Genomic DNA, 27,280 nt, shown 5'->3' on the forward strand with positions numbered 1-27,280 from the left:
CATTGTTATATTTGGTGAATGAAATAAATTCCACATTTTTTAGAAGACTGCATAGGATTCCAACGTATGAATCAACTGCACTTCCCTTAGTGGTTTTTTTTTTTTTTTTGCTATTATAAAATAAAATGTTGTAATGAATTACAGTATGCATATATATTTCTCCACTTTTGTCAATTTATATGTGTAATATGTTCCTAAAAGTGAAATTATTCAGTGAAAGCACTTGTGTTTTAAATTTTAAAAGATATTATCAAACGGCCCTGTCAGCACCCACCTGTATTTTTTTTCTCATTGATTTGAAAAAACTCACTGCATATTAAAGCTATTGATGCTTTATCACAAGCATTGAAATTAAATATATCTTACCATTTTTTCATTTATTTATATATTTTTTCATTTTATGGGGATTTACTTAAAATTCTAGGAAATCGTGCTTATCAATCTTGTGGTGAGTATGATTATAAATTCGTATGTTTTATCACATTTAGACAGGCCTCTTCACAATTATTTTAAAACTCACCTAAGTTTTCTTTTAATAGCTTTATTATTTCAATGCTATATTTTTATTCTTTGTTCAGCTTGGAATTTATTTTGATATAAAGAGCAAAGTTTTGTTTTTTTCCAAACGATTTGCAGTTTTCCCAAGACCATTCATCCACGGCCCTGTACCTCCCCTGCGCAGTATGCAAAGCCTCCCTTGGCCCCATGCCTGCATGGTATTTGGGTTCTACTCCCTACAGCAGCTTCACCTTGCAATTTTGTGGAGTCTGTCTCCCTTAACACCTTTATCTTACATTTCTTCCCTGAGTCTTCTCTTCTCATAAGTCTCTCTCTTTTTTAAAGTTTTTGCACATCTAAAGTGAAAGAAACACTTTATCGTAAGTATTTTAATGTGCTTAATTGTGTTTGGTGTTCACACTGACAGAGTTCTGGAATCATCAATACAGCAGGCACATTTCGGGGGCCTTAGACATCTCTCCATCTTCGTATCTGGAGAGCTCCCTGGTGCTCTTGGCATCACAGAAAGGCCATCAAGGGGAGGTGCCAGTCTTCACTCACCCATTTGTTACAGGTTGAATTGTGTCCCCTGCAAATTCAAATGTTGATGTCCTAACTCCCTAACTCCTCTAAGTGAGACCTTATTTAAGGACAGGGTCTTTACAGCAGTGATTACGCCACATTGAAGTCCTTAGGGTGAGCCCTACTCCAACATGACTGGTGTCCTTACATGAAAAGGAGATCTGGACCCAGAGACAGGCACAGAGGGAGCATGCCATGTGGAGCTGGAGACAGTCACCCACAAGCCAAGGAGACACTAGGAGCACATTCTCCCACCCAGCCCTCAGAAGGAGCCACCCGGGGACACCCTGACCTCAGTCTCTTTGGCCCAGAGTTGGGAGGCGACACACTGGGCTGTTCAAGCCGTCCAGTACGCGGTGCTTTGGTATGAAAACCCGATCGGACTGATACTCCATTCCTCCATAACAGACACTGACACAGCTTCCAGAGTCTTCTTAGAAGAAATAAGCTCCGGGGAAAACCTTACACAGAAGTCTTTGCAGACACTGCTGGCTCCTTCGGGGAAATCATCCCTCACAAATACTTGCCTTTCTGTCTTCTTTCTAGCATGAGCCCTTCTCCCCAGCTGCCAAGCTGCCTTTCCTTGACCAAATCATTGAAGTCCCACCTGCCTCACAAACGTTTCCAGAACAGGAGGGAAATGGGTCTGAGATCTGTCCACACCTGTCCCCTCCCAACCCTCATGACAGCAACGCAGGCAGAGAGCAGCAGTTCTGCCCGTAGGGAGACAGCCACAGACATGGAGGTCTGACGTGGGAAGGACAGAGACACTCACTGCTAGGGACTCAGAGCTCACTTCCCACGAGGCTCTAGTTTACTCTGGATAGTAAATTTATCTCTGCGGAAGGAAGGCATGCATAAAAGCTTCACTGTTCTCACTTGAACCTCTCATTGTTTTGGGATTGTGTCTAATTCCTATTGTATATGCTTAACTTTTCAATGCAAAAGCCACAAAGATCATAACAAGTTTTGTGTAACCGTTGGTGAAGAGTAAAATCGGCATGTCTGACAGAGCCTGTGTCCTCCCTCTGCCTCTCCAAGCTTTCCTGAGCTGCTGACAGGACTCCAAACCTGCCCACCACTTATGCAGGACAGCAGATCCTCTTCTATGCCTTATTAGAGTAGCGGATACGGATTCTGGCTCTGGATTAGAAACACCTCGTTTTGAGAGTTCTAATCCCAGCAGCATCACTTAGTGGTTGGACAAATCCCTTCACCTTTCTGAGCCGGTTTCTCATCGGGTTGAATTAGGTGCTCTGCATATTTAAACAGGCTTCTAAGAAATCTATGAATTTGGGCTCTCAGTGTCCTAAGAAGCAGGACAGACTTCATGACGGAGCTACAAGATCACCGGCAGTGATTTGGGGAACCTAACGCCAAGGCCTGCGATGCAGCCTGCTCAAGCCAGGCTCTTCGCCTCGCCCTCGCTGTGAGTTCCTCCGCGTAGCCATGACCATCAGCTGATTGGCGTTGCTAACCAAAAGGAAGTGGTGGCCTTCCACCTCAAGCAGATGCACAGCTATACATGCCGAGAAGGGGAAGAAACATGAAAAACAATATTACAGAAAATGAAGTCATAGCCCACTGAGGAGCTGAGGAGATATTCCATGAGTAGCGTGGCAATGAATGCTGTCCTTGAAAGGCATGAAGCAAGACAGGCTCACACTGAAGGGGGTGCAGCAGGCAGCAGTGTGGGGGGTACAAGGTGGGAGAAGACCAAGGGTAGAGTGCCTTAGAAGTGACAGAGACCTGAGGGAGGAACAGGGAGGAGCGGGAGGACAAGGGAGAGTAGACGCTCCCCAGCTCCAAGGAAGCAGCAGAAGCCCCCTTGAAGGAAAACACATGTGTGTGGCTTCGTTTGAACAGGGAAGGCACGGCCACAGCCACAAAGAATGGGGAGTCCTGCCACCCACACACCACACAGACTAGTTATGGGCCCATCCTGCCCTGTGCACATCCAGGTCTTGCCCTCCTCCTGTATCATGTGGGACAGGCTGCAAGAATGCAGCCTTAAAAGACTTAACACCTAGGCCGGGCGCGGTGGCTCACACCTATAATCCCAGCACTTTGGGAGTCCGAGGCGGGCGGATCACGAGGCCAGGAGATCAAGACCATCTTGGCTAACACGATGAAACCCCGTCTCTACCAAAAAAATACAAAAAAATTAGCTGGCCTGGTGGTGGCTGCCTGTAGTCCCAGCTACTTGGGAGGCTGAGGCAGAAGAATGGTGTGAACCTGGGAGGCAGAGCTTGCAGTGAGCCGAGATCGCGCCACTGCACTCCAGCCTGGGTGACAGAGCAAGACTCTGTCTCAAAAAAAAAAAAAAAAAAAAAGACTAACGCCTAGGGTACCCAAAAATACCCAGCACATCAGGAAAGCTGACACCAGGAGAGAGAGGCACAAAGCATGCAAGCAGATGAACTGATGCCCCAGGAGACAGGGGTAATGGTGCACTCAAACAAGTAATAAAATACACAGGAACCTAATACATCACCTTAAAAAAATCCTAAAGAAGTAACTACATTCCTTGGAAATTAACTACCTGTTTGCTAAAATAATCATAGAAAAATTAAGTGGCCGAGACGGGCGGATCACGAGGTCAGGAGATCGAGACCATCCTGGCTAACACGGTGAAACCCCGTCTCTACTAAAAAAATACAAAAAATTAGCCGGGCGAGATGGCGGGCGCCTGTAGTCCCAGCTACTCGGGAGGCTGAGGCGAGAGAATGGCGTAAACCCGGGAGGCGGAGCTTGCAGTGAGCTGAGATCCGGCCACTGCACTCCAGCCTGGGCGACAGAGCGAGACTCCGTCTCAAAAAAAAAAAAAAAAAAAAAAAATTAAGTGGATGGGCTGAAGAACAGGATGGACAGGGATGAAGGGCTTCCTTGAGATAAAGGCTTACCTGATGGTTTCATGAAAACACAGTGCAAATGGCAAAGGAGAGGGAAAGAATGAAAGAAAAAGTGCATTCATTGCAGCACTGTTTATAACATCAAAAACCAGAAAACAAATCCACATGCCTATTCTGGACTGTCATAAAAAATACAATAATCACCGAATATGGAGACCTCCCCACACCCCAACATATTGTTAATAAAAAAGAAAGTTTCAGAGAGATAAAGGTATTAAGAAGATGTACACACCCCACCATTATGTCTTCTGAAGATGTGCACACATACACACACGAATGCACAGGACGAAAGAGGGGAGGTTAGAGCTCCAACTGCTCCCCCATAGTGCGACTGGGGGCAGGGCTGGGACTGAGGGTGGAGGTTAAGAAGGCTTTTCTGTTGCTCACTCTATCTGAATCCTGTACTGAAGGATATGTACTCGTGTATCAGTTATGCAATTGACAATTTTTCTAAAAGAAAATATTAGAAAGCTCTCCCATCTTGGAGAAGAAACTAACTTTGGCAATTGTAGTTGCTCATCTGAAACCTATCTGGATGCACCTTCCCTCCAAGACTGCAGGGCAGATTCCCAGAGTCAGCCCGCCTGGGAGAGGCTGACAGTTATGTCAGTTTTAACCACACACCAGGTACCGAGCACTGCAGGCACGGTCTCCGTTAGGTATCACAGCAAAGCCCCCTGTGACTGCTCCATTTACAAAAGCTTCAAGAATAGCTTACAAATAAAGAAGGGGGACTTGAACCCAGTGGGGCCTCAGACCCTTACTCTCAACCACTGGCTACAAAAATATTCAATAAATGTCACTTCGAGGCACTGTATCCACCAAATAATTCATATATTGTTAGCATTTAAGATGAAAACAACCACAACATTCTGCCTCTACCAAGCAAAGCCTAAAGAGCTTGTGAAGGAGGAGCAAGAGGCCACACAGTGTTTCCCAAAGAGGCTGTGGTAGAGCCCGTCCTGAAAGCCACTCTAAGAACAAACGCACTGCAGGGTCATGGAAGTGTAGGACCACTGGCTGAGACTGCTCCTCTCAGAGAATCTCTGTGCACGTCACCTGCACAAAGGCTCTGAAGATGCCCATGATACTTATCCTGCTTGCTGCACCTCATCCCATCCAGCATTTCTCACGCTTACTTGAGCAAGCCTCCTGGGGAATTCCACTTAGCATTGCAGTGTCCACTTCAGGAATCAATCAAGGAAATTGAGGAGAAGGCCAGCAAGCTGCTTAAAGTCCCATGGGATCTCCATTTCCACAAAAATAAGCATCCTCATCACTCAAATAATAAAATGTTGGTTTCGTATCTAATACAAAAGTGACATTGACACTGACGTAAAACATAGATGCTAACTGTTAAAGTAGAGTTAAAAATCATCTTTCACTAAGCGTGATTCAGAATGCACCCTGATGGAAGAAATCATAAAAGTTCTATGCTACAATAAATAAATAACCATAGAATTAAAAAGCTCTGGAGAAATATTTTCAATAATTATGACAGTGGATTTACGACAGGTAAAATGTAGGTGAGTGTTGACAAGAGGCATATTAATGCCACAGATGGTACAACAAAGAGTATGATAAGCAATTTACAGAAAACATATTTGGTCAACAAATATTCCCCATAGGGCCGGGCACAGTGGATCATGCCTATAATCTCAGCACTTTGGGAGGCCGAGGCAAGAGGATTGCTTGGGACCAGGAGTTTGTGACTAGCCTGGGCAACATAGTGAGAGCCCATCTCTACAAAAAGAAAAAAAAAGAAAAATCCCACACCAAAACCCCCCCAAATATTCTTCAGGTATTATTATATGTAATAACTGAAGAGCAAGACCGAAGAGCAACTGTTAGACAAGAAGGAGAAGATGGAAGATTCCAGAAAAAAAAGAAAGAAAAATGGAACTATGAGATTACTTAGTGTATCTGACACTGTAGAAAACTGTGTCAATAGGGCTTTCATCTTTATGTCAGAAAGTTGGGCAAGAAACGATGATAGGCACGGTGCAAACTAAGAAACCACAAAAACAAAGCAAGGGTTTACCCCAGGAAAAGCAAAAAGGGGTACAAGAAAAAAACTGGAATGATATACCTTGCTTTAGCAGTAAACTATATTTATATAACCATAATAAAGTAAACCAAATAACTTCTTAACCTCAAATGAGAGAATAATTATCCTGGGATGGTGTGAGAAGGAGTGGAAGGTGACAGTGGTCTAAAACTCCCAAGTCCTGAATTCTCAGTGTCAACAAACACTGTTTAAAATTGTTACACCAAAAAACTTTGAAAATACGCCAATCACAAGGAAATAATGAGAATTCTAGAGGAAATAACTCAAAGCAGTACCAAAAGATAGGCAGAATGAAAAGAGGAACTCATTACAAATTAAAATTAAACAAAAAGAGAAATCAACTTAAGTCACACCAAAACATTTTCATGTCAACTCAACAGGAACTGATAGATGTAATATTAATAAACTACCAGGCTGACCAAAGTAAAATAAAGATTTACCAGTTAAAACAAACCAATGAAGGAGGGAAATGAAAGGTCGTATGTTGAACATTCAAATGCTACTTATAATCAGGCAGAGTATACTTAAGTAAAGCAATATTTAAACTGTGGATTTCCCTAAATCTCTGCCATGAGCCCTCCTCCTGTTGAGTTTACATTCTCTCCCCAGTTCACAGTATCCAGGTTGAGAGCCTCCCTCACCCTGTTCGGTAGACCTGCAGCTTGCCTGCAAGGTTTTCACTCGGGTCAAGACATCTCCCACTCTGCATCCCAGGCTAGAGGCCCACTGTATCCTCACACCTATACTCCTTTCCAGCACTCCAGGACAGCAGTGACTGGAAGCGCCTCTCCAGCCCAGAGCCAGGATCCCAGTTTCAGTGCTAGATACCTCTGAGCAGAGGACCAGAAAGCTCACAGTACTCCTCAGTAATCCAGTCATCATCAACATTCTTAACTGTCTTCACTTGCTCCACCATCTGCCTTTGGCCAGCTGCCAGAAGTCAATATGTGGTTTCCCAGAAAGAAAAGAATCAAGCGAGCCATTTGGATTTGTTAAACGTACTATAACATAAACAAAATCTTTCTTTGGGTATCTTTGACCTTGGCTAAATTCAACTGTCTTTAAGATTCCAGTATAACCACCTTTTAAGAGACATAGGGCAAAACTTACACAATTGATTCATAAAGGCAAAAAACAAACAAACAAAAAAACAAAACCTCAAATTGATACAAGTTAATATTTGGTCAGATAAAATTATAAGCAAACCAAAAATTTCCCTGATAACATCATATCAAAATGAATGAGCTTTCCTAAAATCCAATCAGACTAGTTCTTAAAACATCTTCCCACAATCCCTCAGTGGAAAACCCTTTTTCCCTAGTGTTCAAATCCATCCTGTTCAAATCTAAGTAGAAGAGGAAGGTGATAAGACACAAATCAGGCAATTTGATTACAATCTCTCATTAGGACTCTGCCTTCTGATTTTAGTTGCTTTAGAAGAAAAAGTAACGCTCAACGTGTAGGCTTTTAAAACAAATTCTTCCCCAAAGGCCTAAATTCCTGTTGTTGTTACTGTTTTCTCCACTCAGTTACAGATAAACCAATCCAGAAGTAGGGGAAAATGTTAAAACCAGCAAAGCAAGAGTAGAAAAGTCAGGGGGTAGCTGGAAAAAAATCTATACAGGAAAAATTGAGAAAGTAAAAATTAGCCATCACGTAGGCTTAGATAACTGACACAAACCCAGCTGGTTGCAAAGTTAACAGGAAATAATATTTCTTCCATGGACAGGCTGCAATTGTAAAGGGTGACAGTAACCCCTCCTGTAAGTAACTTCTCTCTTTCTCTAAAATCGTAGACTGTCAGAAACTCTGCTGTTTGAAATCATATTACAAAGATGAGACATCCCCTCTTACTTGAAGGACCTCTATTTTGATCGATATGATTGAAAATTCAGTAAAATCTTGCTATTTTAGACTCCCTAAAGAGAGAGGAACTGCCCTTCTAATTACTGGAAAGTGTGAAGTATTGAGCAATATAAATGCACTTTGCTTTCAAAAGCAAACCATATTTCAATGGAGTCTAATACAGACTCAGTCCCTCAGCTTCAGCTCTAAAAAGTTCTGAAAAACGAGACTTTTTTTTTTTTTGCTAAGTTTTAGAGAAGTTCTTGTAGTGATAACACCTGCTCTAAACGGACACACAGCTATTTATAGTCTTCATTCCACTTAGTGAGAATTCATGTTCTTAAATGTAAAAGTGCAGAAATATTAATGCATGGAATTTCAGGATTCTCTGCAGACAATATTGGAATGGCATGTAACCGGCAGGGTCAACATGTATGTTTACCTTCCTAAATTCTAAGCAATGTCTTTCTCAATTCTGAAATTTAGATTCTAAATTTTAATTCCAAATTCTGAAAAAGCTTGAATTTCAAAATACACCTTGGCACAAGCATATTGGATTATAACGATGGGCAAACAATGTGCTAAATAAGTGAAGTTCTACTAAGAAGTCTTCCGTTAAAAAAAGCAGAGAGATTAGACCTGCATTTAGAATATCAAATAGGGGCCGAACAAAGCTCAGGGTGATTCATTTCTAAAGTGCAAATCTAGCAATAAAATAACATTTCCACCAATTTCATCTCTCAGGAAAGATAAAGACCTAAAGTATACATCCCATTTTTATCCTAGCTTAAAACTTTCTAGTTATTAAGACTACTATAAAATCCTATTTTATATTTCACTTCAAATACAGAGGCTTTTTAAAAAATCTTCCCACAATCCCTCAGTGGAAAAATCTCTTTTCTCCTAGCGTTCAAATTCAACCTGTTCAAATCCAAGATAGAAGAGTAAGAGGATAAGACATAAATCAAGTAATTTGATTATAATCTCTCATTCCAATACACTTTAAAGTGCACTTCAAATACAGGGGATAACACAAATCAATTTCTGTTTTAATGCAAGATTTTTCTAAATACGTCAAAACAAAAGTGCCATTCAGATAGAACAAAATGATTTGATAAAATAATTTCAACTGACAAAGATTTCTCACTTAAAACACGTAATAATTTACATATATTTAAGCCTTTTTGAGCAAATAGAATTCTATCCACGCACTGCTCGGACTTTCATTGGGGAGAAGGAGGACATCAATGTATTTAGTTGCATTTAATTAAAATGCTGCCTCAAAGGCAATGAATTTGTCCCTACTAAGACAAAGAAGCCAGATGCTAGAATCAATTCCATTTCTTCCAGGAACTCTCAAGGATTAAACGGTTCTTTTTTTTTTTTTTTTAATATGAAGAATCAGATGTGGCACATCTTCAACTCTTTTTCTCTTTTTGTTTTTTTACTACACGCTGCAATGCTTTGAAGGTTTTTAAAAAGAAGAGGAGGAGGAGGAGGAGGAGGAAGAAGAAGAAGAAAAAGAACAGTAAAAGTCTTCCAGTCAACAGTTCTACTTGAGTTCAACTGAATCTTTGGTAAGTCAGGCAAAACTCATAAAATATTTTGCAATACTGTTTCCAACATAAAAAGAGTCAAACTCTCACTTCTCCAATCGTCTTTCTAGTCCTTGAACATTCAAACAAGAGAATGGATTGCATTTTTATAGTTTTTAGGTGGGCTTAAGCTTTTGGAGCCATATTGCCAAAAACAAACCAACAAACAAAAAGAAATACCCTTAATTCTTAACTCAAATTTACATTTTACTACATAAAACTTTCTTGCTCTTCGAGTTCATTGGCTAAGTAAATTACTTGACAATGAAAATGTACCCACAAGAGTAATTATGCTAAATGTTAGTAGTGGTTCAGAAAGTTTGGTGTTTGAATGCAACTGCTGTTTCTTTCTGTAGTAAAAGATTTGTCTAAGTTTATAAGACGTCTGGGACATTTCTACTTTGAGTAACTTTGATAAACACTGCGGCGTTTTCCAGTGGATTCGTGTAAATGGCCAGACGAACATGTTCTAGCTCCAAGATCGAATTCCTCGCTCTGTGCCTGAGCCCAGTCTCGCGTCTCCCGAGGGCCGGGCCGCGACCGCACTTTCCGCGCTCCCTGGTGGCCTGGCCGCCCTGGGGTGCCCGGGTCCCCTCCGCCCAGGCCCGAGCCCCTCTCTCCTGGCGCAGCTTCTGGATCCCGAGCGCCGGCAGGTTCAGGAGCGAAGCTGGCGGAACCCACCTGTATTTATTCACATGGTTTAACACTTTTACCTCCGCCGGTGAAGGCCCTGCGGGCACCGACCCGGTGTGACTGGGCACACAAGAAAGGCAGAACAACAAAAGGCATGAACGCCGCGCGTCGTCCCCCGTAACCTCCTCTCCTCACCAGAAAGTCCCGACCGGAGAGGGGACGCGGCCACACCTACCTGCGCCAGGTGAGGCGAGGGCGGGCTCAGCGCGGGGCCCCCAGCTCCTCCTCGCTCTCCCGCCGCCGGGGTGGCCTGAGCCGCCGGGCCCGCGGCGCTTCCTCATTTTCGGCAACTTCCTTAACGCGCCCGGGCAGGCGGCCCGCACTTCCTCCCGGTGTCGCGCCCCGCCGCGCCGGCCCGCCCTGCTGACCGCGCCCATGCGCCGGGAGCTGGGCGGGCACGGGCTGGAGCGCCGGGCGAGGCCCGCGGAATCGGCCCAGGCGGCGGCGGGAGCAGAGGAGCCCAGGCGGGGCGCGGCGCTCTCCTCCCTCAGGGTAAGGGCCCTTCGTAGGCAGAAAAGGTGGGACTGCCCGGCACATGTACCGCATCGGTCCCCCTCCTCCCCGCCAGGGCGGTGGCTTCTGTGACTGCCCAGGACCCACAGACACTCAGCGGCCCTCTCCTTTTGCTGTGCGGTGCTGGGGAAGAGACTCCACCGCATGGCATATTCCCTGGAGGGTGTATCTGGGTCACCAAGCCAACAAGCTCCAAGCTACAGGGCTGGAGCGCACGGGAGGCCTGGGCAGTGCTGAGAGGGACTGTGTAGGTGAACACCAGGCTTCATGGCGCACTAGTGGGCAATGGGGCACGCTGCTTCTGAAGGCTTCACTATTACAAAAGTCTTTGCTTCCTTCTTTCCACGACGGCTCTGACGTCTACAACCAAATAAATTCAACTTACAGTCCTAAAAATGGTTTTGAGATACCTGCCTGATACTGTTCTCCCAACCCATCTGCCTTTTCCTGTTGGACATTCCTCTTTAAAATGTTCCCACAAAACGGTATCCAGACCTTCTTGATAACACTGGTTGGCAGTGCCTGTTTTAAAAAGCTTTACCCTAAGCCAAAATGCAAGAAGAAAATAAAATTATATATATATATATATATATATAGTGCTGGATAGTAATTGCCATGAAGAAAATATAGGGATGGGACTATTTACACTTATTGGAGCCCTTGGCTTTTTCTGCTTCCAGTGTTATTGGATTTTCATTCATTTTTGCCATTATTTTTTCTAAACCTGTTAAAAGAAAACTTCAGTCGAATTAAATTTAAAGCAGTTTAATTGAGCAATGAATGATTGGGGCAGCTTCCAGAATCACAGGGGATTCAGAGACTCCAGGGATGCCTCATGGTCAGAACAAATTTATAGATAAAAAAGGGGAAGGTATGAAGAGAAATCGGAAGTGAGGTCGAGAAACAGCTGGATTGGTTACAAGTTGGCATTTGCCTTATTTGAACACAGTTTGAACATTCAACAGTGCATGAGTGGTTGAAGTATGACCGCTGGGGTTGGCCAGGACTCAGCTGTTGTTACAGGCACATACTCCTAATTTAGATTTTCAATCTTGTCTGCCTGTTAAGCTAGGTTACAGTTCATCCACAAGGTCTCAAATATAGAAGTATGGGGTCCTTCTCAGGCCATATTTAGTTTGCTTTAACAATTCCCCTCTTTGGGTCATTTTCTCAGTTTTCAGAAAACGACCAAAACTTTGGTCATTGATGTCACTATCACCATTGTAAATGCACTTATATGGTCTTGACACCCACTGGGAAACAGTAGAATAGTGGATTTTGCAAGGAGGGAACAAGGAGTGGGTAGAGGGTAACTCCTTATGCTGGAACGTCCTGTTTGTTGGGGAAAAACAAAACCTGGTCTGTTCCAGGCACATTTAGCACAAGCGGCTCCATTTTGGTTCCGTTTGGTCTGTTGGGGCCTAGTGCATGAGCTCAGCCCAAAACAATGGCCTCCCATAATTTTGTTTAATAAAATTTCCCCTTTTTGTTCAGGTTCTCACTTTGGTGAGAGTGTGACCAAAACTTAGGCTTAGCACCTCTCTCAATTTTCATCATTTCAGATTTCTAGTCTCAGCATGTCATTCATAGGTTAGGGTGTCCTAATAGTTGTACATTTCTTTCAACTTTTGTCATTCCAGTTGAAGAGAGACCATTTGATGTTCTAGAGATGGCTATGTGCAAACATTTAAAACCTTTGAGAGAATACAGTGCACCAGGGAGACTACTCTTTATGACTACCAGGAGGATAATACCAAGAGTTTAGAGTATGCTGTTTACCCAGGATGCCCATAAACCAAACCACCTAGAATCAAATAGATTAAAGAAAAAGTTAGATAAAGAGTATACTCACTTAACTAGGTGGCCTTTTCTTTTATCACCTACAACTGAATCTGTATAATACCCGTGTGTTTCTCCATAGACCACAAGTGCCAGTAGTTGCATAGATAGTTCTCTGTGTAGCCAATTCTACTATTTAGCACAACTTTCACAAGAGAATTTAAAATCTGTTGTGTAACCATAGCCTTTACAGTAGAAATCTGCTGTAGGGCCTCTCATGAGTGATACATTTCTAATCATTGCCTCTTTTACTTCAAACCATGGAAAAAGGACCTAATGATGCTTTTTTTTTTTTTCCTTTTTTCTTTTTATCTTGAGATAGAGTCTTACTCTGTCACCCAGGCTGGAGTGCAGTGGTATGGTCTCCACTCACTGCACTCCACCTCCTAGGTTCAAGCAATTCTTCTGCCTCAGCATCCCAAGTAGCTGGGATTACAGGCGCCCACCTCCATGCCCGGCTAATTTTTGTATTTTTAGTACAGATGGGGTTTCACCATATTGGCCAGGCTGGTCTTAGACTCCTGACCTCAGGTGATCCACCCACCTCTGCCTCCCAAAGTGCTGGGATTACAGGCATGAGCCATCGTGCCCAGCCAAATGATGCCTTTTAGAAGAGTGAAGGCCTTCTGCCAATGTTCTCTTTGACCCATATGTGGGTTAAGAGAAGTGAATCAATGTTCTATTTCTGACTGATTATGAGGCAATGTATGTGCCATTAAAGTTTCTCACCTGCAAGGGGCCTTCATCTTTTATCTATCAAAGTATAAGGTTATCCATGTATAAGGTTGGCTGAAAAAAGCCTTCACAAATAAAAGTATACTCTATAAGTGCACACAACAGACCCCCTTTTCATTTCTATTATTCATACAGGCATGAACAAGGAAAAACCATTCGAAGGTAAGAGTCTCATGATAGTAGAAGCCTTGATCCATGACCTTGGGGAAAGCTGCTCACATCAAGGATGCCGTCTTCTTCTCAGGAGAAATTTCCCTGGTTAGCTTTACCTTCAGGGTTCCAGTGGGTGTATGGTTTCAAGAGCATGGAGGGACCCTTCTCAGCTGTGACATTATGAACCTGAAGTTAAAGGTCCTGAAGTTTTGCTGTAGTGTGGATGGCAAGGACAGTCTTTCTCTGATGTTCTCAGAAGATCCAATCTTTGAGGTCTAGATTGTGAAAGGATCAACTGTCCTCAGTGAACCATAAAAAGCTTTTTTTTTAACCTGGTGAAAATACCCTGCAGCATAATAATCTACTGTTATAACATCAGTCCTCTTGCATGGGAGAGCTTTTATACAACCAAAAAACATGCATTGAAAATGACAATTGAATAGAAATCCCTGTATAAAATGTTTAAATGGCCCATCAGGTAACCAAACATACCTGAGGCTTTAATTGTCTTCCCAGGAATATGGATTTAACACACCAAACATTGGTTATAAACTTTATAAGTCACCATACCAATATATTTAATTGGAATTATTTTATCTTTTCCATGATGAGTCATGGAATGCAGAACTTTTAGTAACAATAAGGACTCTGGAAGGACAAGGCAGCCATCCTGGTTCTCTATGAGTCCATGCTTAACATTGGACTCATGTCCTCTCGAACACCAGTTGTTTCTCCAATTTATGTGCATAGCACTGGTAACTGATGGGTTATCATAGGTAATTTGACTTAGACCATGGAGTTGATTCAAATTGTATATCTAAACAGTTTTAGTATTCACTCATTTAGCATAAAAATCTGGCAAAGTATTTTCTTGGTATTTAACTAATTTTTGTTTTACTTGGGTTAGCAGTTTCATAAACCAATCAGTCTTTTATTAAAGTTTCAGGAATTCTTACCCAGTCCAATTCTTGTGGAATTGGAGAATTCATGTGGAATTCTTACCCATTATATGATATTAAAGTAATTAGAAACTTGCATTTAAGAGTGATTTTCAGGGTCCTTTCCATCCTTTCATGAACCTCCTAAAAGAAACCATATCCTAGGATTTTGCATGCTTGTGAGGTTTCCAGAAACTGCATCAGCATTATGCAATTAACTGTGAAATGATTTTAAAGTGTCATCGTTAAAGACACAATTGACAAGGAAATTTGGTCATTTCTGTGGTCTACAATAACTTAACATATTAATAATTATAATTATGATTGGTAGCATATACTGAGACATATAAGAATTTTAGAAATCCCATACAATTTTGGAACATATTGATCACACACAGTAAAATATAACCTGAAGAAGGTTAAACATTATCCTTTATTTTGACAATGCTTCCCATGTAACTGAACATGTCAGACAGCCCTGTTTACCTCTTTTGGATGCTTCAGGGACCCTCTGTAGTCTCCCAAAGTTGCAGGTCAGAAAAGACAGTGAAGCTGAAGTTTGATTTTGGGAAGCCTATTAAATATGTTAAAGGTTTAAAACACTTGATATTGTGAAATAGAATTCCAGGTTACCATGTCATTCATTTAGCCAAAATGATGACTCAAAAATTTTAAGAAGGCAAAAACCTTTACTGTTTGATAGAGGGAAGACTTAGGTTTCCAAACAATCTGTCTCTTATCTTTCCCTTCTTTTTTCAGTAGTTTATTCAAAAGACAAACAAAAATCTGTCATTATCCTTTAATATTATAGGAAAATCATGTTTAAGAGAGAAAGTCAAATTTCACCCCTGCATTAGTGTTCTATTAATGTCAACCCAAATTTTTTGTTTGTTTTTGAGACAGAGTCTCACTCTGTCACTCAGGCTAGAGTACAGTGGTATAATCTCAGCTCACTGCAACCTCTGCCTCCTGGGTTCAAGTGATTCTCCTGCCTCAGCCTCATGAGTAGCTGAGATTACAGGTGTGTGCCACCACACCTGGCTAATTTTTGTATTTTTAGTAGAGATGGGGTTTTGCCATGTTAGCCAAGCTGGTCTTGAACTCTTGACCTCAGGTGATCCACCTGCCTCAGCCTTCCAAAGTGCGGGGATTACAGGCGTGAGCCACCACACTCACGCCCAATTTTTAATAAAACCTTATAGATAAGTCTATCAATCTTAATCAGTTTGACTACAAGGTGAGGGTCTCATGAACCTTTTATAACTCTTCATAATTTTTGTGAAAGTAAGCAGATTAGTGCTCCAAGAAAAACCTGTTGTGCTTTTATTCTAATGTTCAATTTACAGAAAAACTTAATACCCCTTCAACTTTAGCCAATGTCCCTACAGAATTTCTTTTTACAAGATTAATTTGTCATGAACCTTCCACAACTTGTTCGAACCTTTAGCTTTATCTTACCTAATTTAAAACAGTCCTTTAACCTGATAAACTAGGCAAAAATTTACATTCGTATGCCTTTTTATAATCTTTTACCAAAGACATATTTAACTCTCCTTACACACACTACTGAAAGGACTTTGTTTTCAGTAGTCTCAATCACATGTGATAATGGTAACTCTTAGCAACTTTTACTTTTGGTGCATAAATTTCCTTTCATGAATCTTTTCACGACTTACGCAGACCATCTATGACATGCTTAGACTTTATGGCTTGTCCTAAACATCCCTCTTTTTAAGCAACCAGTTATTTTACCTTAGAACAATAATTTACCATACAAGATTCTTTCTTCTATAGAATCTCTTTTCTTTGTAACCTTCTTTGCATAGCTAGGGGACATGGCCAATTCCACATGTCTCCAGGCCTTATCTAGAATCCGATGCTCCAAAATAGGTAAACTGAACAATTTTCAAAAGTCAAAGAAGCAGTTATGACCTTAAAGCATTTAGCAAACCTAATGTCTGACCTGCATAATTTAGACCATATGTTTATATTTTTCCAATAATCTTTAAAGCTGTTTTTATTTCCCAAAGATTACTAAAGTTATGTGAACTAAAAGACACTACAGTTTTTATTTTTCTTTCAAAATATTTGATTTAAGTGCTTATTTTTCTTTATGCCAATTAATTAGAGCTCTTTTATATAAACATCACACACAACACATATGTGATTACACACACAGATGGAACAAGGTCCATTAGTTGCAATATTTTTTATTTACCAGTTTCTAAGTTTCTTAATTGGATTACTGGTGTTAGGGTGGAGTCCTTTCTTTTTCTTTTTCTTTTTCTTTTTTTTTTTTTTGAGATGGAGTCTTGCTCTGTTGATCAGCCTGGAGTGCAGTGGCACGATCTTGGCTCACTGCAAGCTCTGCCTCCTGGGTTCATGCCATTCTCCTGCCTCAGCCTCCCAAGGAGCTGGGACTATGGGTGCCTGCCACCACACCCAGCTAATTTTTTGTATTTTTAGTAGAGACAGGGTTTCATCATGTTAACCAGGATGGTCTTGATCTCCTGACCTTGTGATCTGCCTGCCTTGGCCTCCCAAAGTGCTGGGATTACAGGCATGAGCCACCGTGCCCAGCCAGGGTGGAGTCCTTTTAAATATCTTATTATTTGACTTTAGCCACACCAAACTGCCAATATTTTTGGCTTCTTAACTTTACCAAAGGTGACCTCCCAGGTGCTCAGAGAAAGGAAAATTCAGTGCACTTTGTGGAGAGGAAGAGAATAGAATCAATAAATAGTAAAGATAATGCAGACATCAAACCAGAAAGGACTCATTCCCTAAGTTGGGAATGAAATCCCAGCTGCCACTGTAAAAGGACAAAACTTTAGCTGCTGAGCTACCGCACTGAGCAGTTTCCATTGCCCTTCCCAGGAGTCTAGAGTAGTTAATTTTGAGCAAAGGCTTTTAACCACTCAAGATAATTTTTAAAGCTAACTATGACACAAGCCCTAAAATACCTTTTCCCTGGAAGGTGGAGACCAAGAGAAAGTACTGCCATGTGGTTACAAGATCAAGCTCCCAAAGACATAACTGACCAGTTTGCTGGGCAATCTCGTACAGCAGGCTCATAGGTTTCCCTAGGCCTGCATTATGTCTTAAGGTACCCCTCTTTATGACGGAATGATACAGAAAGACAAATTCATAGCACAAAGTACACAAGATTTGCTACAGCTTAAGACTAGCCTCAGAATTCTTTTTTGCATTAATCAAAACTTTACAGAGGAGATAAACAGTGGGTTTTTTTTGTTTCTTTGTTTTGTTTTTGTTTTTTTGTTTTTTATCATTCATTCAAATGATTTGCAGAGAGAGAGAGGAGGAGGAGGGGGGGGGGAGAGAGAGAGAGAGAGAGAGAGAGAGAGAGAGAGGCCAGAAGTCTGCTGATAAGAAATTCTTACCCTTTTGCTGACATACCAGGTTTCTGGGTTCCCTTTCCCTAGTGAGCAGCCCTAGTGACCCAGTTCGACATACCATAGACCTAGGGGCCAAGCTGCAACACAAAAGAAAATACTTTTTCCTTTTAATGGACTTCAGTGCACTGTTATTCATTTGGAACATTCCCCTGTAAGTTATCTTTAGTAACATTTTGCCATTTTTGTAAGACTCACTCTTTCCTGGGCCTAATGTATAAGCTGGGAGGAACTCAGTTTTCCAGGAATTAAGGATCCCATTTTTACCTAAAATATTGGCTTTGCTGTCAGGTTTCCTTGATTACTTTAGCCAATGATTTTTTCCTACATAAGCATGCAAGAAAAATGAAACAAAGTGGTAGAACACAAAAATCCCTGTGAATTTCCAAAAGCCAAATTTTATAACTCCTGTAATATTACCATTTACTATCTGTTTCTTTTTGACCCAGTCCTATGTAAGAGGCCTCTAACTGGATCCAAGCCAGTTAATTATCAGATAAAATCCTATCCTAGATCCAGTCCAGTTTCTGCCACAATTTTCAAACCCAGTTTGGAACAGAAATTTGCTCGAAGATACTTGGAGAGCTCAAAACAGAAATCTATGGCACTCCAACATTCGAGAGAGAATTTACTAGGATCCGTAGCTGATCTGAGAGATCAAGGGACACAAGTGGCTCCTGTGGGTACCTTGCTTGTTCACTCAGTGCTTCTGGAGGTTGTTAGAAGCTCTCCTTTGGGCCCCACTTCTGACACCATCTGTTAAAAGAAAAACTTCAGTCGAATTAAATTTAAGGCAGTTTAATTAAGCAATGAATGATTCATGAATTGGGCAGCCCCTAGAATCACAGCAGATTCAGAGACTCCAGGGATGCCTCGTGGTTAGGACATATTTATAGACAAAAAAAGGGAAGTGACGTATAGAAATTGGAGGTGAGGTAGAGAAACAACTGGATTGGTTACAGGTTGGCTTTTGCATTATTTGAACACAGTTTGAACACTCAGCAGTGCATGAGTGGTTGAAGTATGGCCACTGGGATTGACCAAGACTCAACTATTGTTACTGGCACATACTCCTAAAATAGGTTTTCAATCTTGTCTGCCTATTAAGCTAGGTTACAGTTCATCCACAAGGACTCAAATATAGAATACAGAGTCCTCAGGTCATACTTCGGTTGCTTTAACAAACCTCAATGAAAGATTTTGATAATGGTTATATTTGCTTATCATTGAACTTAATTTTGCTTCAACTACCTGACAAAATAGCCATTATTCCTGAGATGGAGGCTGCAGAATGTCTGTAGGTGGTTTTCGGAGTTGTCAATATTATTGGAGATGAGCACTGGGGGACCAGTGTGTACAAGGCAAACCCAGTCTGCTACAAAGATTGCAGTTTTCTCAGGCTTTTGCCTAATGGAAATGAAGAGGAAGTTCTAGCTCCGTCTCCAACCTCCTCCCTTTACACTGCTGTGGTCCCTTTCCCCTTTGAGTCATCTTCTGCATTACTTAGTATCATGTAGTAATTTTTTTTTTTTTGAGATGGAGTCTTGCTCTGTCGCCCAGGCTGGAGTGCACTGGCCTGATCTGGGCTCACTGCAAACTCTGCCTCCCGGGTTTACGCCATTCTCCTGCCTCAGCCTCCAAGTAGCTGGGACTACAGGCGCCTGCCACCACACCTGGCTAATTTTTTGTATTTTTAGTAGAGACATGGTTTCACCATGTTAGCCAGGATGGTCTCGATCTCCTGACCTCGTGATCCTCCCGCCTTGGCCTCCCAAAGTGCTGAGAGCCACTGCGCCCAGCCTAAAGATGCTTCACATTATGTATCATCAGGGAAATGCAAATGAAGACAGTAAGATATTAGTGTGGCCCAAATCCGGAACACTGACCGCACTGAACACTAGTGAGGATGTGAAGCAATAGAAATACTCATTCATTACTGTTGTGAATGCAAGATGGTACAGCCACTGTGGAAGACAGTTTGGCAATTTCTTATGAAACTAAACATCCTCTTACAACATGAGTAATTGTAAGAGGATTGTGCTTCTTGGTATTTACCCAAAGTAGTTGGTATTTACCAAAGTAGTACCTAGCAATTGTTCTTCTTGGCATTTACCCAAAGGAGTTGAAACCTTATGTTAACACAAAAACCTGCACACAAATGTCTACGCTAGCTTTATTTACTAAGTTTATTGCCAAAACTTGGACACAAACAAGATGTCATTCAGTAAGTGAATGGATATATAAGCTGTTGTACATCAGTGTAATGCAATATTATTCTACACTAAAATGAAACGCATTAGCAAGTTATGAAAATAAATGGAGGAAATCTAAATGCATATTACTAAGTGAAAGAAGCCCTCTGAAAAGGCTACATACTATATAATTTCAACAGCTGATATTCTGGAAAAAGCAAAACTATCTGGATAGTAAAAAGATCAGTGGCTGCCATGGGCTGGTGGGAAGGGCAGGATGAATAGAAGGAGCACATAAGGTTTCTTAGGGCTGTGAAAGTACTCTGTATGATATTACGATGGTGGACACACAGCATTTTTCATTTGTTAAATGCCATACAATATACAACACCAAGAGGGAACCTCAATGTAAACTTTGGGCTTTGAATGATTATGATGTGTCAAAGTAGGTTCATCAGTTGTAACAAATGTACCAGTCTGGTGGGGGCTGTTGATAAAGGGGAAGGCTGTGCATGTGTGGGGTTAGTGGGTATACGGGAAACCTCTGTACCTGTCTCTCATTTTTACTGTGAACCTAAAACTGCTCTACAAAATAGTGTTTAATGTAAAAAACAGTTTTTTTGGTAACAGTGGCAACTATTCCTAATAGGCATTCCCTTAAATGAATACAAAGTACAAAGGAAATAGAAACATCCCAAATTCCAGACATAAACATCATTCACATTCGTGACCATTACAAAATTACCTTTCTATATATACACATGGCAATAGATATAAAAATGGGCATCATTTTAAATATAATACATGTGTTATACATTTTATCCATTTTAAATATGATACTTAATTCTACTTAAATTTAACAGAATAAAAAATTCTGAAATGGGATCTAAAGAATTGCTGATTTTATAGAAATGATTCTTTGCCACAAATGTATCACTTCTGGAATGATCCCACTTTGATTAAAGGAAAAAAATGACAATAATAAGCAGTTTTAGTCATTTCTTCTAAACCATGAACTTTAATTTCAGACAGTATCAGTAACTCTGCTATGATACATGAACCAATTACCTCTCTCACTCCACTTCACCTCAGCTCACCTCTCACATTTTTCTAGTTATGTGAGTTTTACATAGTTAAGTTTAAAAATTTTGATTTTTTTGTAACCATAAACCCTCAGTGGTCTCTTCTTAGTTCTCCATTTAAAAGGATGCCATATGCACCTCCAGACCTTTCTACCACCACATCTCATTCCTACTTTCTTTATTGATTAGCTGGATGGACTCCGTGAAGACGTGATCCCACCTACTGCATCTATCAATGCTCTCCAGTTTCAGGATGTTATTCTGTTGCTGTTGTATTGCAGTGACATCAAGGTGGGCACATTGTGTCTCCATCCTACTTCCCTTTGGCCTAGACTTGGTAGATTTTCCTCCCTTGCCCTTTTGGCATTGAATGTTGTTTTGGAGAAATGTGAGAACAGCCAGTCCTTTGCCCTCTTTTAGGTGATTTGCTCTTCTTTCCAGGTTGCTAAAGGAACCTTTCTTAAACTGAGATATTAAGAAACTTGACAAGGATATATACTGATACAGATCAACCAGCATCTTTTATTTCTTTTTTTTTGAGATGGAGTTTCACTCTTGTTGCCCAGGCTGGAGTGCAATGGCACGATCTTGGCTCACTGCAACCTACATCTCCCGGATTCAAGTGATTCTCCTGCCTCAGCCTCCTGAGTAACTGGGATTACAGGCATGCACCACCACACCTGGCTATTTTTTGTATTTTTAGTAGAGACAGGGTTTCTCCATGTTGGCCAGGCTGGTCTCGAACTCCTGACCTCAGGTGATCCTCTTGCCTTGGCCTCCCAAAGTGATAGCATGAGCCACTGTACCTGGTCATCTTTTATTTCTTAACCACAATGCACCCTTTAATTGGCAGATTTAGATCTTCATTCAAATAATTTTTTCTTGTGTGATTTTTAAATACCTTTTTATTTGTTAGATTCTTCTCTTCAAGGATATTAATTAATTTTTTGTCATCAATGTCTATTATCTTTTCTCTGATTGTAGTAATCTATTTTTTTTCTTCCTGGTTCACAGTGATTTTCTCTCTCTCCCTTTCTTTTTTTTCAGTAACTAAATTGTTTAGCTAGGTCTGCTTCATTTCTTGTTATTTATAATTTACCTGTAGGTAGGTTTATTGGTCCTCAAATTATTTCTTTATCTCTGGATCTCTCTATCTTGCTCTTTTTAGTTATTTTCTCTTGGTTATTCAATTGGTTCTTGAGTTTTTTAAAAAAAACTTTTTTTAAAAAAAATCTACCAAGTCTAGGCCAAAGGGAAAAACTTTAAAAAAAAAAAATTGAATTCAGGCTCTTATCAAATTTTGTAGCCTGTGAACTTAAAAATTCTTTCAGACTGGATTTTATTTTTAACTAGTGCATGTTATTGTCTTTTAAGGTTTGCGTAGCTGCAAGTTCATTGGTTTTATCTTGTCCACCCTTGGCAGCTTTTTTCAGACTTTCACTTTGCTCTGCCCCTTTGTGTAAGGCAGCTCCTAAATCCTTATGTCAGATCCTTTTCTTACCCCTTTTCTGGATTACCTTTGATGGCTTAATATTCCTTTTGAGCTTGATTTTCTATAGCCTTTGTGCGTGGGAATGGTGGGGGTGAGCTTAGCTGGAGTTGTGTTGCACAAACTGGGTTCCTCCCTCCAGTGTGGGACTGTGAGGAACATGCAGGCTTCAAACTTCATTGAGGGAGGGAGAAGGCTGAGCTTACCTTGTCCATCGTGGGGCGGGTAAGTTTCAGCTCATTCCCCCAATTAATGTGGGTCCTTGGAGTCCTCACACTCTGACAAAATCATGCCACATTGCTGCCATTTCCTTTTGCACTAATCTCCACTGCAGCCATTTTCACTACCCCACAGTCAAAAATGAGAAAAACTAAGGATAAACAATGGCCCTTTCTTCTTCTCTCAAGATTTGAGTGAGAATTGTCAGGATTTTGTAGACGCACAAGGTATGGTTTCTGGGAGGTTGGAGTGTGGCCTCATTGTGATACTCTTCAACTTCTGGTTTTTATATGAGCAAGCGCTTTTCAAAGTGCATTTTGTTAAGTGGTTCTCTTTTTCTTGTTTGGTTACTACTTGTAACTTTAGCTTTTTTGTTTCTTCCCTCTTCCCTTTTTTCTTGAGGTAGAAAGATGAGAAAACTAAGGATTCTTTTCTTCTAGATAGCGAGGCCTTGATATTCTGTAAATGTTTCACTATGTTCTTTCAGAATGTAATGCCCCACATGTTTTTTACTATAGGATATACATTGTACTTTTTTTTTTTTTGAGACAGGGTCTTACTCTGTCACTCAGACTGGAGTACAGTGGCGCAATCACAGCTCACTGCAGCCTTGGCTTCCCCAGCTCAAGTGGTTCTCCCACCTCAGCCTCCCGAGTAACTGGGACTTTTTGCATTTTTAGTAGAGATGGGGTTTTACCACATTGCCAGGCTGGTCTCAAATTCCTGGACTCATGTGATTATACATTTTAATATTTATGATGTAAGTTCCTCATTTTTGTCTCTTCCAAATTAAAAAAATACACAAGTTACACATGATATATCTGTTAAGGTGCTTTAGGTTGCAAGGAAAAGAATAACCAACTCCACATATTGAAATAATAAACTTGTATTGACACACAAAGGAGAATATTGCATAGTTAGGACAACATCAGATGTATTTTTATGCATATTACATTAAACTGAGATAAAATTCATCATTTTCATATGTAGGTATACCTTTAAACAAAAAATAACAACCCTATTGTGTCCTATGACGGGAAGTTAATTTTGGTAGACGAGCATGATGGAGGTGAGTGGCTTATCTCAGTGATTTTCACCTTCTGATCACATTCATCCAGCTGCCGAAATGACACAGGATGTAGCCAGAGGAACAACTTCCTTCTGCTGGTATTCCCTAGCCAATTCAACCAGATATAAAAGTGACTTTTCACTTACCAATAGTAAACTTCCTCATTTTTCTTTTGTCAGTGCTCTTTTGAACAAGCAAAAGAGAAAGGTTACTTAAAGACCAAGGATAGTGTCTGAAGTGTGATCACATGTGTTTAAACCCAGCGGTAGGTGCACTGGCCATGGGTCAGGAAGCACGGGCTATAGTAGTCTCAGCTCTGCTACTTTTGTAGGTGTGCAGCTCAGAGCAAGTCACATTTCCTCTGTGTACCTGATTCCTTATTTTTTTGTGAAATTCAAGGCAGCAAACAATTCAATTCAATAATTGAATTAGGGTCCTTTACTTGGCAGACATGACCCAAGCCACTGGAGATTCAAAAGGATGGAAAAAACTTATGCTCAAAAATAACTCCTCCCTTTCATCTATTTCAATGGGTAGCTAATCATTTGCTTAACAGATTACTCTTTTAAAATATAATTATATAATTGGAAGGTAGTTCAGCTGTTCTTTTTCACTGTAATGAAAATTAGATGGTTTTTCTTGTACCAAGATCTTTTCATTCTTTTTCTTTTTTATATTTTTCAAAGTGCAGTTACATTTTTAAGTTTTCAAAAGATATAATTCACATAGTATCCAGCTTACTTGTTGAAGGTATACAATTAAATTGTTTTAAATGTATTTACAAAGTTGTACAACCATCATCACCATCAATATTAGAACATTTTAAAACACTTTTTTCCTTTTTTGTGAAGAATGGAGTCTCATTATATTGCCTAGGCAGGTCTCAAACTCGTGGGGTCACACTACACTCCTGCCTTTGCATCCTTAAGTGCTAGGATTACAGACGTCAGCCACTGCACCTGGCACAACTTTTTAAAACCACAAAAACCAAACCCCATACCCATATCACTTCTCATGCTTCCCACCCCATACAATCCTTTCCCTCCTTCCCATCCAAGGCCCTAGGAAAACCTCCCATCTACTTTTTGTCTCTGTAGACATGCCTATTCTGGAAATTTCATATCAATTGCATGATATAATATGTGCTCTTTGTGACTGGCTTATTTACTTAGCATAATGTTTTCATTCATGCTATAGCATGCACTAGCATTTTACTTTTTTAATACCAAGTAATATTCCATTGTATGGATATGCCACATTTTATTTATCCACTCATCAGTTTCTGCTCTTGGCTACTATAAATAATTTTGCACTAACCATTCCTATACAAATTTTTGTGTGGGTGTGTGTTTTCCTTTTTTCTTGAATATATAACTAGAAGTGGAATTGCTGAGTCATATAGTAAATCTATGCTTGTCATTTTGAGGAACTGATAACTGTTTTCAAAAGTGGCTTCACCATTTTCAGGTTTCCACCAGCAAAATAGGAGGGTTCCAATTTTTCCACATCTTTGCCAACTCTTGATATTGTCTGTCGTTTTGACTATAGCCATCCTAGTGGGTGTGAAGAGGTATCTCATGATTTCCATTTTCATTTCATTTATGACTAACAATGCTGAGAATCTTTTCATGTGCTTCTTTGTCATTTGTATATTTTTGGAGAAGTGTATCTTCAGAACATTTGCCCACTTTTCACTTAAGTCACTTATCTTTGTATCATTAAGTTGTAAGAATTCTTTACATATTTCAAATACAAGTCCCTTATTAGATATAGAATTTACCAATATTTTCTCCTATTCTGAGAGTTGTCTTTTCCCTTTTGTGATGGCATCATTCGCAGAATGAAAGTTTTTAATTTTGATGAAGTTCAATTTATCAACTTTTTTCTTTTGTTGTTTATGCTTTTGGTGAAGTATCTAAGAAACTATTACCTAAGGTTATGAAGATTTACTCCTATGATTTCCTCTAGGAATTTTGTGGTTTTAAATCTTACATGTATGCCCAACTTCCACTTTGAGTTAATTTTTTTTTTTTTTTTTTTTTTTTTTTTTGAGACGGAGTCTCGCTCTGTCGCCCAGGCTGGAGTGCAGTGGCCAGATCTCAGCTCACTGCAAGCTCCGCCTCCCGGGTTTACGCCATTCTCTCGCCTCAGCCTCCCGAGTAGCTGGGACTACAGGCGCCCGCCATCTCGCCCGGCTAATTTTTTTTTTTTTTGTATTTTTTTAGTAGAGACGGGGTTTCACCGTGTTAGCCAGGATGGTCTCGATCTCCTGACCTCGTGATCCGCCCGTCTCGGCCTCCCAAAGTGCTGGGATTACAGGCTTGAGCCACCGCGCCCGGCCGAGTTAATTTTTATACATAATGTGAGGCCAAGATCCAATGTCATTTTTTTGCATGCAGGTTTCCAGTTGTACCAGCTCGACAGTAGTTGTAAAAACAATTATTCTGTCCCAATTAATTGAACTGACACTCTTTTTGAAAATCAATGTAAAGGTTTATTTCTAGACTTTCAATTCTATTTCATTGATCTGTATATTTATCTTTATAAAACCACCTTTTCAAAAATTATAACATGGGAAATTTAGGAGAGTGAAAAGTAGCTGATCTAACCAAATTTCATCTTACCATGAGCCTCCAAACTGCCCTTAATCATTCTTGGGTCTGAGCTAAGCTAACCTGGGGAGCCATTTAGTTTATAGTTTAAATGACAATAGCCCTTTTCCCAAACTAAACCACCTTTGCAAAGCTTGTTAGCCACCAGGTTAGGAGGATGTGAGGAGCCTGAATTCTGCTAAGGTGTAGGCATACATGATTACCAGCTATTATTTAAAGGTCACAGGTTTTGCAAGTCTCCCAGTTACTCCTGCAAACAACATCACCATTGCAGAAACTAAGATTGGCTTTTTGAGATACCTTTTTAGGTTTGTGAATTTCTGACAACCAATGGCTTCACCTGGACTCACCAACCCTGCTGACCCCACTGACCCCGCTGACCTCCCTGACCCTCCAACCCTACTGGCCAGTCATGTGGCCCCACCCAGAAACAGACTCCCTAGCCTGTCATACTATCTTTGAAAAATCCTACCCTCCAAATTTTCTGAGATTGATTTGAGTAGTAACTTCATCTCTCATGTGGTGTGGCTGGCCTTGTGTCAATTAAACTCTTTTTTTATTGTGATGGTATGGTCTCAGTAAATTGGTTTTGCCTGTGCAGTAAGCAGGACGAATCCATCAAGTATTTACAAGTATGAAAGAGTTTTTAGGACTGCAGCTTTGTAGTAAGCTTTGAAATGAAGACGTTTGAGTCCTACAACTTTGTTCCTTTTCAATATTGTGTTGGCTATTATGGTTCCTTTGCATTTTCATATGAATTTTAGAATCAGCTTGTCCATTTGTGTGAAAACAAAAGCTGAGATTTTGATAGGGCTTGTGTTGAATCTCTGGAT

General features: G+C 40.6%; 2 protein-coding genes across 25 annotated transcripts in view; one reads left to right on the plus strand and one right to left on the minus strand.

Annotated features, from left to right (window-relative positions):
• Positions 1 to 10,503, minus strand: part of SYK (spleen associated tyrosine kinase) — a 96,726-nt gene extending 86,223 nt beyond the window's left edge. For 2 of the 4 annotated variants that reach the window (XM_033236815.1, XM_033236811.1), the window contains exon 1: positions 10,369 to 10,503. The gene's annotated coding sequence lies outside the window, so the exon portion shown is untranslated. The other 2 variants (XM_033236813.1, XM_033236814.1) reach the window with 2 other exon arrangements.
• DIRAS2 (DIRAS family GTPase 2) overlaps positions 9,200 to 27,280 on the plus strand; it is a 160,628-nt gene continuing 142,547 nt past the window's right edge. For 13 of the 21 annotated variants that reach the window (XR_004443365.1, XR_004443364.1, XR_004443362.1 and 10 more), the window contains exons 1-2: positions 10,550 to 10,685; positions 21,248 to 21,349. The gene's annotated coding sequence lies outside the window, so the exon portion shown is untranslated. Of the gene's footprint in view, positions 9,483 to 10,549; positions 10,686 to 13,415; positions 13,443 to 21,247; positions 21,350 to 27,280 lie in introns of those variants that run through there. The other 8 variants (XM_033236817.1, XM_033236828.1, XM_033236827.1 and 5 more) reach the window with 6 other exon arrangements.

The sequence above is a fragment of the Trachypithecus francoisi genome, unplaced genomic scaffold, assembly GCF_009764315.1.
Source record: "Trachypithecus francoisi isolate TF-2019V2 unplaced genomic scaffold, Tfra_2.0 Lachesis_group16, whole genome shotgun sequence".
NCBI lineage: Eukaryota > Metazoa > Chordata > Mammalia > Primates > Cercopithecidae > Trachypithecus > Trachypithecus francoisi.